Consider the following 15672-nt stretch of genomic DNA (forward strand, 5'->3'; position numbering starts at 1 on the left):
TTAGTTTTATAATAACTTTTTAAATATTTTATAACATTAAAAAATAATAGTAACTTTAATTATTAAGTAGCTACTTTTTTATATACTATTTAACTATTTAGTTTATATTTTAAAAAAGACTAACTTACTTTTAATAAAACTTAATATACTCTTTTAATTTATTATATATTATTATATAAAAATATAAATACTATTAATTCAATTTTTTAAAAGAATATATACTATAAGCGTAAATATATATTTTATAATAAATAATATAAAATATATTTAAAAGAAGTATAGTATAAATTTTTTTTCTTTTTTTTATATTTAAAATTAATACGTTTCAAATATACTTATTATATATTAAGTTATTATTAATAAAGGATATAAATTTTAATTATATTTAAAGCTTAAGCTAAATAAAGATAATAAGCTATTATATTAAATAAATTATTTTAGTACTAATTAATAAAAATATACTTATTATTATGTTTTTAAGTAAAGAATAATATATATATTTACCTTTATTACTAAAACAAATCTTAAAATAAGTCTTACTAGATTTTAAGAATACTATAGTAAAATAAATTAATTTAAACTAGTTTTTTAGTAAGTTTTAAATTAGTTTATAATATTTTTATATTTTTTAATATTTTTATAAAGTCTTTTTATAAAGTAATTACTTATAAGCTTTTCTTTTTAAATATAACTAGTCTAGTATAATAAATATTTACTTAAGCTTTACTAATAATAATAATTTAAAGTTTATTTAAGAAAAACATTAAGTAGTATACTTTTTTCTTAGCTTATTACTTTATATAGTTAATTTTAAGTAGTAGAAAAACTATAAGAATAAAGATAATAAAGTAAGTGTTTTTCTTTTTTAGTGTTATACTAATTACTATTTAGTATATTTAATACTTTAAAAATAATAGAATTAACTATACTATTCTTTTTTTTAAAGAGTATATAAAGCTATTTTAGTTATAAGTATTTAATGTATTTTAAGTAAATATAAATTATAAGTACTTATAGTTTAGTAAGAAAGAGCTTATTTAAGTAGTTTAGTTAAATAGTGTTAATAAAGGTATATAATTTATATTATAAATTTATAAAAAATGCATTTTTATATTTTTTATTATTAATAAAATAATAGCTATTAGCCTTATTAGCCTTATTATATTATTAAAAACTATAAAAACGTATTAAAAAGCCTTTTAGCTTATATTTAAGATTTTTAAGTTAAAATATAACTTTATTATATAATAGAAATATATTTATAGTACTAGGCTTATTAAAATTACTATTAACTAAGCAACTAAAGCTATTAAAGATATATTTATTTTTACTACTTATAATCTTTTATAACTAATAGTCTTAAGACTTAGCTACTACCTTTAAAAGGTTAACCTTACTTAAGACTAAATAAAATATATTTTATATACTATTTACTTTTATTATAGTATAATAAAGCTAGTATAAGAAAATAATGCTATATTTCTATTTAAAGATACTATAATAAGCTTTATATAGTTTTAAATAAAGATATAATTTATATCTCTTTATACTAAATTACTAAATAAGAAAAAAAACTATTTAAAACTATTTTTTATTTGTTTACTATCTATTTTTAATAAATAATCTTAAACTTAAATATTCTAAAACTATAAGGTTAAACTATATATAAAATACAAGACTTTATTAGGTATAGTCTTTATCTTACTTATTTAAAAATGTTATTAGACAATTAAAATAATATATCTTAGTATATAAATATTATTAAAATTTTATACTAGCAATCTTATAATAGTAGTAGCTAGTATAGTAGTTTATTATATTATATTTAAAGGTATATTTTTTATAATATACTTTTTACTTATATACTAATATAAATTAGTAATATAAAGCTAAATATAAAAGTTTTAAAAGAAGCTAGTATTTATAAAAGCTTTAGTATATAGCCTTAATACTAAAGCACTACTAGCTTACTATAAATAGTAAACAGTTTAAGTAAGTAGAATAGTAAGTTTTTAAGTATAATTAATTATAAACATATTATAAACTTATTAACTTATAAAATCTAGCTTAAAAATAAAAGCGTACTACTACTATTATAGCAAATTAAAAAAGCGTTTAATAAGATATAATACTTAAAAAGATAGTACCTTTAATAATAAATAATAAGGATAATATATTAGTTATCTTTAATATATCTATTATCTTAAACTAGTTATTTATATTATTAAAAGTTGCTTATTAGTCACTAAGGTATATCTTTACTAATACATTTTTATTCTTATGTTTTATACTACTAATTAAGTTAAAACATAAATTAAAAAATAATTAAAAGAGTATAAGTATAAAATAAAGCTATTAAATAAAAAGATAAAACTATAAAGACTAAAACTATAACTTATAGATAAAGGACTAGAAGAGTAGGTATTATAAAGATAATAAGAATTCTTATTAAGTTTGTTTTTAATATATAAAAAATGCGTTTTAATTATAAAAAAGTAGTATACTAAAAAAAATATAAGTTCTATATAAAAAGATTCTAAATCTTATATACTAGGTTATTTAATTGCTATAAGCTAAGATAATTATAGCTAGCTACTTAATAGTTATTATATATATAATAAAAACTAATACTAGTAAGATATTATATATCTTAAACCTTTAGGTATAAAGAATTATTTTTATATATAACTATTATTAAGACTTATAAAAGTAGCTATAGTAAAAGTAGTAAAGGTAATAATAGTTACTATTACTATTACTAAGGTTATTATAGCTACTTAATAATATAAACTATAAAGTAATTTTAGATTTTATATACTAAGTTATTTAGTTGCTATAAGCTAAGATAATTATAGCTAGCTGCTTAATAGTTATTATATATATAATAAAAACTAATATTAGTAAGACATTATATATCTTAAACCTTTAAGTATAAAGGATTACTTCTTTATTTAATAATAACTAAAAGCTATAAAAGCAATTATAGTAAAAGTAGTAAGAGTAATAAAAGTAGTAAAAGTAGTAGTAGTTACTATACTACTATAATTATAACTTAGACTATATTTTAAACTATATTAGCTTAAATATAATAGTTTTTTTAAAGTGTTTATAAAGTAATAACATTTTTAATTATAATATAATTATAAAGTTATTTGTAAAAGGCTATTATAGCTATTATGTTTATAAGTAATATTTATTTAGTAAGTTTTTACTTAATAGTTATTAAAGCTTTATTATATATATAGCGTATAATATAAGCTTATAAGCTAGCATTACTAAAAAACATCTTACTAACTAAGTGTACTAGGGTTATTTAGTCTTATAAATTAATAAAAAACCTTACTAATAACTATATTGTAACGCCGCCCTAAGAAGAGGACTAACGCAGGCTATGCGCAAGCCGTACGCAGTATGCACATAGCGTATTAAATGCACATTGTAAACTAGAAGCGGTGCTTGTAGCGCAGGCTGCGTGGCGCAGTCTGCGCACAGGCCACAGCACGTGCTAGCGCACAAGCCAAGTAGAAACAGGGTCGCGCCTATCCTGCGCACTTAGTGCGCCAGAGGTGCGCCTACGATAAAGAGCGCCTCCCGCACTCCCTTAGAGTGTAGAAGGCAAGAATTAGCTATTAAATATACGGCTGCTCCCTTCTATTAAGAAGATACCTCCTTGCCTGCCTAACTTACCTAGCCTACCTAAGTACACCTTTAACAATTCCTAATTCTTCTACCATTAGGCTACCTAAGTTAAGAGGCAGAAGGAGCAATAGCACCTTAAAAGACTACGAAGCAAACGTTGTACGCACGTAGTGCGTAGGAAGAGAGCAGCTTTAGGGCGATAGTTAAGAACCCCTTTAACCCTATTGTTAAAGAAGTAAAGAACAAAGACTTTAATCTTTTAGAGAAGGATTATAAGCAACTAAATAACGACGATATAGGTAAAGGCCTCTTAGGGCAGACTATTAGGCCTACTATAGACTAGATAGTAGCGGACCTTATTGCTAAAAATAATTAACTGCGTAAAGCAGAGCGCTTAAAGCAGCGAATAGTAGACTTATAGCAATAGCTCTTAGATATAGAAGCAACCTAAGCGAAGAGTAAGCGTACTTGCAGCAAGGACTCTAACGAAGACAGCTTTTATAGTTAAGATATTATCTTAAAAAGCAGCATTAAACTGCTCTTTAAGATACTTAGTAGCTTTTAAGAGCGCGCTACTAAGCTATAGGCTAGGAAGCAACACTTTTATCTAGCTTTTAATAAGTTTAAAAGCGCTAGTTATTAGATTAATTATATGCTTAAATATATAGAGTAGTTATGCTACATTATATAAGAAACGCGCTTGTAAAGTATAATAAATATAGTAGTAGTAAAGGCCTAGAGCAACTAGAATGCATTTAAGGCTTAGACTTTAACCCTTATAGCTAATCTTTATAATATAGCTTTTATTATTACTAATAGAATTAGTAAGGCTTACTAAAGACTAAGGCAAACCCTTTAAGACTTTAATAACTACTTTACCTTCTTTAAAAACTAATTGCTTATTAAATTAAAAAAGGAATAAGCGTAGTTGCTATTCTTTAAGCTACTTTTAGAATTAAAGGAAGATTTTTTAAAATTAAATAAGATAATATAGACTAGAGTAGAACTAGTAGCTAAAGTAATAACGTTTTAAAGCTTAAAAAAGCTAGAAGCTTAGTTAAAACAAGACAATAATTGTTAAAGGTATACTTAGGTAGGCTAAGTAAGTTAGCTAGGCAAAGAGGTATCTTCTTAATAAAAGAGAGTAGCTGTATATTTAATAGCTAATTCTTGCCTTCTATACTCTAAGGGAGTGTAAGAGGCGCTCTTTATTATAGGCGCACCTCTAGCGCACTAAGTGCGTAGGATAGGCGCGACCTTGTTTCTGCTTAGCTTATGCGCTAGCATATGCTATGGCTTGTGCGCAGACTACGCTACGCAGCCTGCGCTATAAGCACTGCTTCTAGTTTATAATGTGCATTTAATACGCTGTGCGCATACTGCGTATAGCTTGCGCATAGCCTACGTTAGTCCTCTTTCTAAGGTAGCGTTATAATTACTCCTCTCTTATGCCTAACTCTCTTAAAGCAGGTCTTAACAAAAGGCTTGCAGCTTTTATTCTTAGTAGTAGTAGTGCTTGTCTGTTTGCAGCGGCCCCTTTATGCTTGCTAAGATCGCTGTTAAAGGCAACTTAAGGCGCCTTTAGTTCTCTTTATTTAAAAGGTTAGTCTTATAATTAAATTAGATTATTGTAAGGTCTAGCATCTAGTTACTTCTTCTAGAAACAATAAATTCGTCTTCTAGCAGCAATATAGCTGCTTCTAATTCTAACGTTCTTATGCTTATAGTAAGCACCTCTAGCGCTCTAGTACCCGCTACAGCCCCGGCCCTTACTCCCTAACACCCTCTACCCTTTAGCCAAGGTGCTAGTTCTGGCCGCGCGCAACGTGCGCGCAGGGCTTACGCTAGCCTAGTTCGTCGTTCTACGCGGACTGCGGCGCGCGCCGTGCCCTTAGTTAGGCCTCTAGTAGCCTGTTAAGGTGCAGGAGCTGCCCTTGCTAGTCCGGCGCTCTTAGGGTTAGTAGCGGCTGCGCTACTAGCTTACCCTTAGGTCGCCTTAGATAGCTTATTGTACGTGCGGTGCCTACACTGCTTTCTAACGACTCTCCTTATAGAGTTGCCTAGGTTCGCGGCCGTGCCGTGTATTTATAGCGTCGCTAGCGCTAGGCGCTGCGACGGCTGCCGTGCTAGCAAGCACGAGTGTTGCAGGGTAAGTCCTCTTTAGTGGCTATAGGCGGCTTTAGTAGCTAATAGGATGTAGGTTTTCCCGCTAATGGTTAGCAACTAGGCTAACTTTAAGATAGTGCTATGCGGCCTTAATAAGAAGCTTTATAGCTAGGGTTTGCCTATAGTGCGCGTAGCACTTGCGCGTGCTATAGGTGCTTTTGTTGCTACCTTATTATAGGTAGATAAGTAGCAGCGGCCTACGTTGCTAAGGGTGTTGTTAGCCGCTAACGTTATATAGGCAGAGCTTAATCTTTGCTAAGGCATTAAGGCTTAAAAGAAGGCTTAAGAGGTAGCTTGCTAGGTAGAGGCCTAGCAGGCTTTATTAGCCTAAATATACCTACTATTGCTATATACGCCCTCTTTGTCTTTGCCGCCTAGGCTTACTACTTTAACCCTTTAGCAGCTTTTTTAGCTACTGCGCTTAATGCCTAGTAACACTAGTTATGCTGCCTTTACTATAGCCTTCAATGCCTTTCTTAAGGCAATAGCAAAGGCGTATATTATAGATAAGGCTTATACTAGAGTAGCGGCTAGCGTAGCGTTGCTCTAAGAGCTTCTTAGATAGTTTTATATAGTCCTTTATAAGGCCTTTTAGCTAGTTAAATTAGTTTAGGCTCTTACTTATATGTTTTCGTATTTACGCGCTTACTACGCGTATACTGCTTAATTACTACGTACGCATTTTTTATATTTTCTTTTAGCACCTACTAGTTGTATTTAGTTAGCTAGCCTGTTTAACGTACTAGGTATTTAGTTTAGCCGGCCTTATGTTTTTTATCTAAGACTGCTTTTACTTCTTATTTGTTATCTAGGTCTTTTAACGCTAGCATTATTAAAGGCGCTTATTCTGCGCCTGCCCTACTCTCTTAGTGCTTTAATAGCAAGACTAAGAAAACATTGTATAGTTAGCTATATTATTTTAGTAGTGCTAGTTAATATACTTGTTTGCCTATAGTGTTAAGGATTCTAAAAGCTTAATGCATCTTATTACTAACTTTTTGTTTTTTAAGTAAAAGTTTTTTATAAAAAGGCTTACTAGCTCTTTTACCGCAAAGCTTATAGGCTAGTAGCGCGCATTATAGTAACGCTTTTAGCGCTTTATTGCGTGCTTCTAGTTTGCTGCTAACCTTTTCTATATAGCTTTTAGTTTTTCTAAGCGGTTGTGCACTGCTAGGACTATGTTGCGCATATCCTACTCTTTTTCTATAGTTGCGCCGCCTTTAAGGCAAGTTTATAGGTCTAGTTTCTAACTATATAGCGCTTTAAATAGGCTAATTTTAGTTGTTGTGTTAATAGCGTTGTTATAGGCATATTACGCTAAAGACAATAAAGAGGGCTAATTTAATTGCTTCTTTATTATAAAGTAGCGCAAGTACTACTCTAACATCTAGTTAAATCTCTTTATTTACCTATTTGTTTAAGGATAAAATGCAGTTAATAGCCGCTTATAGATTCTAGTTTAATAGTAATATTTACTCTACAATTTGCTAGTAAATATGCTTCCTTAGTTAGAGACTATACCCTTTAGTGTTACGCTATACACTAGTTTTATATATTAGTGTATAAAGTGTATAAGGCCTTTAGCTATTAAGGTAGTCTATATAGTAAAGAAAAGGTTTATCTTTATAAAGTAGTTAACGATTACTAGAATTGCATTTACTTTGCTGCCTATGCTTGCTTTAGCTACTAGTAGCCTAGTAATTAAGTCTATAAAGATTTCCTACTAAGGACTCTATAGTAGCGGTAGCAGGTTTAGCTTACTATATTGCACGTACTATTTAATTATCTATCTCTAGCAGACTAGGCATAAGGTAATATAAGCCTTTACGTCCTTCTTTATTTCTTTCTAGTAAAAGTAGCGACGAAGTAGTTCTAGGGTCCTAGCAACTACGAAGTGCCTAGAGATCTAGTTGTTATAATAAAGCTATAGTAGCTTTTAACAAAGGACGTACGCGCTGCCTATATATAGGCGGTTTTCCTATAGTAATATACTATCTAGTATAAGGCTTTATAGCTTTGTCGGACCTTTTACGCTTATAGTGCGCTTTATATACGCCTTAACGACTTGCACCTTTAAGTTTACGTCCTAGATTCTTGCTATTGCTTTGCGAATAGCTTTAAGGACTTTGTTTTTTTAAAGGTGTAAATATAGGGTAGCAACGATAGCTAGTTGCTATAGTAGGCTAGAGTATACTAGGTTCTTATCTATGCTTATTAAAGGCGTTAAACTCTTAATTAGCGCTATAGCAGTAATATTCCTAAGGTCTTCTTAAGGTCTTTTATAGTCGTTTAGCCTTCCTAGTTTACTACGCTTTGCTTGCTTAGGCAGTGCGTTATTTTACGCTGTAGTAGCTTGCTGCGTAAGATCTAGGGCTACTAAGATCTTAGAGGTAGCGCTTAGCTTCTCTTTCTTGCTAGGTCCTTTTATAGGTGCGCGCATCTTACACGTCTTATTTGTATAAGCTACGTCGGTAACTAGCTTAGCGCTATTATCTTTTATAATAAGTGCGCGCATCTTGCGCGTCTCTTACGCTATAGCTGCGGTGCCCGCTAACTATGCGTCTTCCTTTTATACCCTAGTAATAGTTATTCTAACTTGTCTAGGTTTATTAAAGTAATCTAGCCGTCTTAACAGCGTATTAGCCGGGTTTATTACGCCTAGTCTATGCTTAATTATAAAGTTAAAGAGGGATAGGTATATAGCCTAGCAAGCCTTGCGTTTGTTATACCTTAGCTAGGTTATAAAGGTGCGTAGGTTGTTATAGTCTAATAAGACTTTAATTATCTTTTTGCTACTATTAAGGTAGTGTCGCTATTGCTTAAAGGAGTCTACAATTGCTAGTAGCTCTTAATTTAAAGTGCTATAATTTAGCTTTAATCCTTATAGTTTTCTTAACTAGAAGGCGATTAGGTGCTAGGCTCTCTCTTTGTCTTATTAAGAGATAATCCTGCTAATAGCTACCTTTAAGGCATTAGTCTTTACGCGTATTGCCTATTCTAGGTTAAAATGGCGTAGTAAAGGTGCTTTTATAAATGCCTTCCTTAGTATTATAAAGGCTGCGCGCTCCTTACTCCCTAGCTATACTAGTCCTAGCTTTTTACTATTTTTACTGCCTTATAACAGCCTTAACAAAGGAGACAAGATGTCTAAGTAAGCTTTAATAAAGCGACGATAAAAGTTGTAGAATCTAAGAAAAACCTATACCTCTTTAAATATTTATAGCGTTGGCCATTCTACAATTGCGCGTACTCTGCGCGGGTCTATTGTAAACTCTTTGCTTCTAATAATAAACCCTAGGAATTTAACTTCCTATTAGTAAAATAAGCATTTGTTGCTATTAATAAATAACTAGGCTTGCTAAAGACGCTTAAAGACCTAGTTTAAGTGCTTTATATACTCCTTCTTATTGCGTAAGAATATAAGGATATTATCTAAGTAAACAATATAAATTATATCTACTAGACTATATAGCGCTTAGCTAATATAGTACTAGAAGGTTACTAGGGCGTTAGTTAGCTTAAAAGGTAAGACTAAGTATTTAAAGAGACTATATCTAGTCTAAAAAGCTATCTTTTATTCGTCTCCTTCTTTAATCCTTAGGCGGTAATACGCCTTTTGTAAGGGGCTGGTGTGCGATGCGTGGTCACGAAGGCTTAACTGGTTTGTACTGTTGTATTAAGACTTCAACTTAACGAACTATAGGAGATTAGTAGGCAAAGGCCTGCCAGCTAATATATACGTGGCTGGAAGATGCGGTGTAGCGCAAACCCAGTGGGGCGTGGCGCAGCTAAGTGGCTGTGCTAGTCCCGTGCAACGTGTCAAGATAGTTCGTTAAGTCCGCCGCTTAGTAAGCGACTGGTTGCCGAACCGGTGCGTAGGGACGCGTGTGTAGAATACCCTTACACCTTTTTAATGTTAATTTTTAATATTACCTTTATTCCTGCTACGCAGTCTATAATCTTAAAGATTAAGGGTAGTAGGTATTAATTCTTTACTATAACCTTATTTAACCCTCTATAGTTAACGTATAAGCGTAAGCTTCTATCCTTTTTAGGCATAAAAAGGATAGGTGCGCCTATAAAGCTTTTTAATAGGCAAATTTATCCTATTACTAGGTTATCGTCTAAGTACTAGCGTAGCTCTCTTAATTCTCTTTATAAGAAAGATTATATTATCCTATATAGTGGTTAACCGCTAAGTAGAAGATTAATTGCATAGTCGGTAGCCTTATATAGCAGTAAGACCTTAGCGTTAAATAAATTTAGCACGTTGCTATACTTGCGCGCTAAATGCACGGGCAGTGCGCTTATGCCTCTTAAATAACCTTTTACTTCTAGGTTACCCGGCAAGATTATATATACCTATGCACGCTTTTTGCGCGCTATAGCAAGGAAGATTTCTTATAGTATAAGTTGTATAGTCTTTGTGCGTGCTTTAAACTATTAGCGGCGGTTTGCTAGCTCTAGGTAAACTTTTTTACTCTAGAGGGTTGTTATTAATAGTAATATTATTAGGCCTTAATACTTAGTAGGTTTAATAACTCTTGCATAAACTTATATAATCTTATAGGTATACTTATAAGAGTCTTTTATACGTAAAAGCACCTTTTACGCTCTTACTATGCTTATAATGCTTTTATTATATACTTTAAGGGTTAGTACTAACATCTTTATAGATTCTAGTCTTTATAGTCTTATATATTTATAGTTAATAGTATTAAGACTTACGCAAGTATTTTATATAGTAGATACTTTTGTAGTTATTAGTCTAAAGAGAGAAGCTTAGATAAGAAAAAGATTATTAATCTAAATTGTCTTTAGTAACACTTAAGGGTCTTAGTTTATCTTAGGCATCTTTAGTTTTTTACCTTCTTAGTATTCTTTTTAGTTAGCTAAACTAAATTTACTAATGTAGTCTCTTGCCTTTTTAAGCAGTTCTAGGCAAAGTAGCCTTTGCTTTTATAAATAAAGCACTTTATACGCTTGCTATTTATATAGGTAAGGTTCTTTTAGTAGCCCTTAGTAGCTATAGCAGCTAGTCTGCCTCTCTCTTTGCTTTAGCCTTTGCCTTTAGCACTACTATAGTAGTTACTATAATTGTTTTCTTAATTAGTATTATTTTTATAGCCGCCTTTGCAGCCTCTTTAACTCTTTTACGCCTTTTTGCTGCGCGTACTATTATTATCTTATTTTAACTAAGCCTTTAGCTTCTTTAAGCTTTAAAACGTTATTACTTTAGCTACTAGTTCTACTTTAGTTTATAGTATCTTATTTAATTTTAAGAGATCTTTCTTTAGTTTTAAGAGTAGCTTAGAGAATAGCAACTACGCTTATTCCTCTTTTAATTTAATAGGTAGTTAGTTTTTAAAGAAGGCAAGGTAGTTATTAAAGTCTTAAGGGGTTTGCCCTAGTCTTTAGTAAGCCTTACTAATTCTATTAGTAATAATAAAAGCTATGTTATAAGGATTAGCTATAAGGGTTAAGGTCTAGGCCTTAAATGTATCTTAGTTGCTCTAGGCCTTTGCTACTACTACGTTTATTATACTTTATAGGCGTGTTTCCTATATAGTATAACATAACTACTTTATATATTTAAGTATATAATTAATCCGGTAACTAGCGCTTTTAAATTTATTAAGGGCTAGATAAAAGTATTGCTTCCTAGCCTATAGCTAGGTAGCGCGCTCTTAAAAGCTACTAGGTATCTTAAAAGGTAATTTAATGCCGCTTTTTAAGATAATATCTTAACTATAAGAGCTATCTTCGTCAAAGTCCTTGCTGCAAGTACGCTTACTCTTTACTTAGGTTGCTTTTATATCTAAGAGCTATTGCTATAGGTCTACTATTTGCTGCTTTAAGCGCTCTGCTTTACGCAGTTACTTATTTTTAGCAATAAGGTCCGCTACTATTTAGTCTATAGTAGGCTTAATAGTCTACCTTAAGAGGCCTTCGCCTATATTGTCGTTATCTAGTTGCTTATAATCCTTCTTTAAAAGATTAAAGTCTTTGTTCTTTACTTCTTTAACGATAGAGTTAAAGGGGTTCTCGACTATCGCCCTAGAGCTACTCTCTTACTGCGCACTACGTGCGTACAACGTTTGCTTTATAGTCTTTTAAGGTGCCATTGCTCCTTCTGCCTCTTAACTTAGGTAGCCTAATAGTAGAAGAATTAAGAATTGTTAAAGGTGTACTTAGGTAGGCTAGGTAAGTTAGGTAAGCAAGAAGGTATCTTCTTAACAAGAGGGAGCAGCCGTATATTTAATAGCTAATTCTTGCCTTCTGCACTCTAAGGGAGTGCGGGAGGCGCTCTTTATCGTAGGCGCACCTCTAGCGCACCAAGTGCGCAGGATAGGCGCGACCCTGTTTCTACTTAGCCTGTGCGCTAGCACGTGCTGTGGCCTGTGCGCAGACTACGCTACGCAGCCTGCGCTACAAGCACCGCTTCTAGTTTACGATGTGTATCTAATACGCTGTGCGCATACTGCGTACGGCTTGCGCGTAGCCTGCGTCGGTCCCCTTCTTAGGGCGGCGTTATACTAGCTAAACTAAATACCTAGTACGTTAGACAAGCTAGCTAACCGAATATAACTAGTAAGTGCTAAAAGAAGATATAGAAAATATATACGTAGCAATTAAGTAGTATGCGCGTAGTAAGCGCGTAAAGATAAAAATATATAAGTAAAAGCCTAAATTAATTTAACTAGCTAAAAGGCCTTATAAAAGACTATATAAAACTATCTAAGAAGCCCTTAAAGTAACGCTATACTAGCTGCTACCTTAGTATAAGCCTTGTCTATAATATATGCCCTTACTACTGCTTTAAGAAAAGCATTAAAGGCTATAGTAAAGGCGGCATAACTAGTATTACTAAGCATTAGGCGTAGCAGCTAAAAGAGCTACTAAAGAGTTAGAGTAGCAAGCTTAGGCAGTAAAGATAAAAAGAGCATATATAGTAATAGCAAATGCATTTAAGCTAATAAAGCCTACTAGGCCTCTATAACGCCGCCCTAGGAAGGGGACCGACGCAGGCTACGCGCAAGCCGTACGCAGTATGCGCACAGCGTATTAGATGCACATCGTGAACTAGAAGCGGTGCTGGTGGCGCAGGCTGCGTGGCGTAGTCTGCGCACAGGCCACAGCACGTGCTAGCGCACGGGCCAAGTAGAAACGGGGTCGCGCCTGTCCTGCGCACTTGGTGCGCCAGAGGTGCGCCTACGATAAAGAGTGCCTCCCGCACTCCCTTAGAGTGCAGAAGGCAAGAATTAGCTATTAAATATACGGCTGCTTCCTCCTGTTAAGAAGATACCTCCTTGCCTGCCTGACTTACCTAGCCTACCCAAGTACACCTTTAACAATTCCTAATTCTTCTACCATCAGGCTACCCGAGTCAGGAGGCAGAAGGAGCAATGGCACCTCGAAAGACCACGAAGCAAACGTCGCACGCACGTAGTGCGCAGGAAGAGAGCAGCTCTAGGGCAACAGTCGAGAACCCCCTCAACCCTATCGTCGAAGAAGTAGAGAACGAAGACTCTAATCTCTTAGAGGAGGATTACAAGCAACTGGATGACGACGATGCGGGCGAAGGCCCCTCAGGGCAGACCATTAGGCCCACCACAGACCAGATGGTAGCGGACCTCATTGCTGAAAATGATCGACTGCGTGAAGCGGAGCGCTTAAAGCAGCGAATAGTAGACCTACAGCAACAGCTCCTAGATACGGGAGCAACCCGAGCGAAGGGTAAGCGCACCCGCAGCGAGGACTCCGACGAAGACAGCTCTTGCAGTTAAGATATCATCTTAAAAAGCGGCATCGAACCGCCCTTTAAGACACCTAGTAGCTTTTAAGAGCGCGCTACCTGGCTATAGGCTAGGAAGCGACACTTCTATCTAGCCCCTAATAAGTTTAGAAGCGCTAGTTACTGGATTAATTACATGCTTGAATATATGGAGCAGTTATGCCGCACTATATGGGAAACGCGCTTGCGGAGCATGATAGACGTAGCAGTGGCGAAGGCTTAAAGCGACTAGGATGTATTTAAGGCTTGGACCTTAACCTTTGTGGCTAATCTTTATAACATGGCTTTTATCGTTACTGATAGAATCGGCAAGGCTTACTAAAGATTAGGGTAGACCCCCTAAGACTTTAATAACTACCTTGCCTTTCTTAAAAACTAACTACCTATTAAATTAGAAAAGGAATAGGCGTAGTTACTATTCTCTAAGCTACTTTTAGAATTAAAAGAAGATCTTTTGAAATTAAATAAGATACTATAGACTAGAGTAGAACTAGTGGCTAAAGCAATAATGTTTTAAAGCTTAAAAAAGCTAAAGGCTCGGTTAAAACAAGATAACAACAACACGCGCGGCAAAAGAGCGTAAGAGAATCGAAGAGGCTGTAAAGGCAGCTATAAAAATAACACTAATCAAAAAAACAATCGCAGCAACTACTACGGTAGTGCTAGAGGTAAAGGCTAAGGCAAAGAGAGAGGCAGACTAGCTGCTATAGCTACTAAGGGCTACCAAAAGAACCCTACCTATATAAATAGTAAGCGCATAAAGTGCTTTATCTATAAAAGCAAAGGCCACTTTGCCTAGAACTGCCTAAAGAGGTAGGAGACTGCATTAGTAAATTTAGTTTAACCAACCAAAAAGAATGCTAAGAAGGCAAAAAACTAGAAACGCCTAGGACAAACTAAGACCCCTAGGCGTTACTAAAGACGATTAAGATTAGTAATCCTTTTCTTATCTAAGCTTCTCTCCTTAGACCAACAACTACGGAAGTATCCGCTGCGTAGGATACTTGCGTAAGTCTTAATACTATTGACCATGAATTCGCAAGACTACAAGGACTAGAATTTACAAAGATGTTAGTACCAACCCTTAAAGCGCATAACGAGAGCATTACAAGCGCAGCGAGAGCGTGGAAGGTGCCCCTGCGTATAAGGGACTCTCGCGGGTATACCTGTGAGATTACACGGGTTTGTGCAGGAGTTACTAAACCTGCCGGGTATTAAGGCCTAATGATATTACTATTAATGACAACCCTCTAGAGTAAGAAAGTTCACCTAGAGCCAGCAGACCGCCGCTGGTAGTTCGAAGCACGCACGAAGACTATGCAACTTGTACTATAAGAAATCTTCCTTGCTATGGCGCGCAGAGAGCGCGCATAGGTATATATGATCTTGCTGGGCGACCTAGAAGTGAAAGGTTATTTAGGAGGCACGGGCGCACTGCCTGCGCATTTGGCGCGCAAGTATAGCGACGTGCTGAATTCATCTAACGCTAAGGTCTTACCGCTACACAAGGCTACCAACTATGCAATTAATCTTCTACCTAGCGGTTAACTACTGTATAGGACAATATATCCTTTGTCGCAAAGAGAATTGGGAGAGCTACGCTAGTACTTGGACGATAACTTGGCGACGGGATGAATTCGCCTATTAAAAAGCTCTGCAGGCGCACCTATTCTTTTTGTGCCTAAGAAGGACGGAAGCTTGCGCTTGTGCGTTAACTATAGAGGGTTAAATAAGGTTATAGTAAAGAACTAATACTTGCTACCCTTAATCTTTAAGATTATAGACTATGTGGTAGGAATGAAGGTAATGTCGAAAATTGATATTAAGGAGGCGTATTACCGCCTAAGGATTAAAGAAGAAGACAAATAGAAGACGGCTTTTTAGACTAGATATAGTCTCTTTAAATACCTAGTCTTACCTTTTAGGCTGACTAACGCCTTAGCAACCTTCTAGTACTATATTAGCTAAGCGCTGCATAGTCTAGTAGATACAATCTGTATTGTCTACTTGGATGATATCCTTGTGTTCTTGCGCAACGAGGAGGAGCACACAGAGCACCTAGACCAGGTCTT

Source organism: Grosmannia clavigera (genome assembly GCF_000143105.1).
Source record: "Grosmannia clavigera kw1407 unplaced genomic scaffold GCSC_167, whole genome shotgun sequence".
In the NCBI taxonomy this organism is placed as follows: domain Eukaryota; kingdom Fungi; phylum Ascomycota; class Sordariomycetes; order Ophiostomatales; family Ophiostomataceae; genus Leptographium; species Leptographium clavigerum.